This window comes from Rattus norvegicus, chromosome 5 (genome assembly GCF_021556685.1).
Source record: "Rattus norvegicus strain SHRSP/BbbUtx chromosome 5, alternate assembly SHRSP_T2T, whole genome shotgun sequence".
NCBI classification, from domain to species: Eukaryota; Metazoa; Chordata; class Mammalia; order Rodentia; family Muridae; genus Rattus; species Rattus norvegicus.
Window position 1 is genome coordinate 33,566,792 of NC_141538.1, and position 412 is coordinate 33,567,203.

Below are 412 nucleotides of genomic sequence, written 5' to 3' on the forward strand. Positions count from 1 at the left end.
GTCCCTTACAACAGGAAAACAAAGGATTTGGGTGCCTGCTCCGGAGCTTGGGTCACAGACAGGGCTTTCCTCAGACCCAGCCTCTCCCACTGCGTCTGCCTCCCTCACAGAGGCGGGCTGGCTCCCACCCCTCCGCTCCACCGCACAGCGCAGACCGTCTGCCCAGAGGTCCCGCGAGGAGTGTGGACTGAGGACCTCCGAGCCTGAGGCGGTTCTCGAGGGCGCCCCATCGAGGGCGAGCTCGCCCGTCCGCACCCGCGGGACGTCGCAGCTCCCCGTGCGCGCGCCGCGCTCAGCGCCCCGCAGCCCCTGGACCGGGCGCGCGCCGCCGGTTTAACGGTCCTGCCCTCGGGGCCCCGCCCGCCCAGGCCCGCGCCCGCGCCCCGCCCCCAGCCGGCTGCCGCGGCGACCC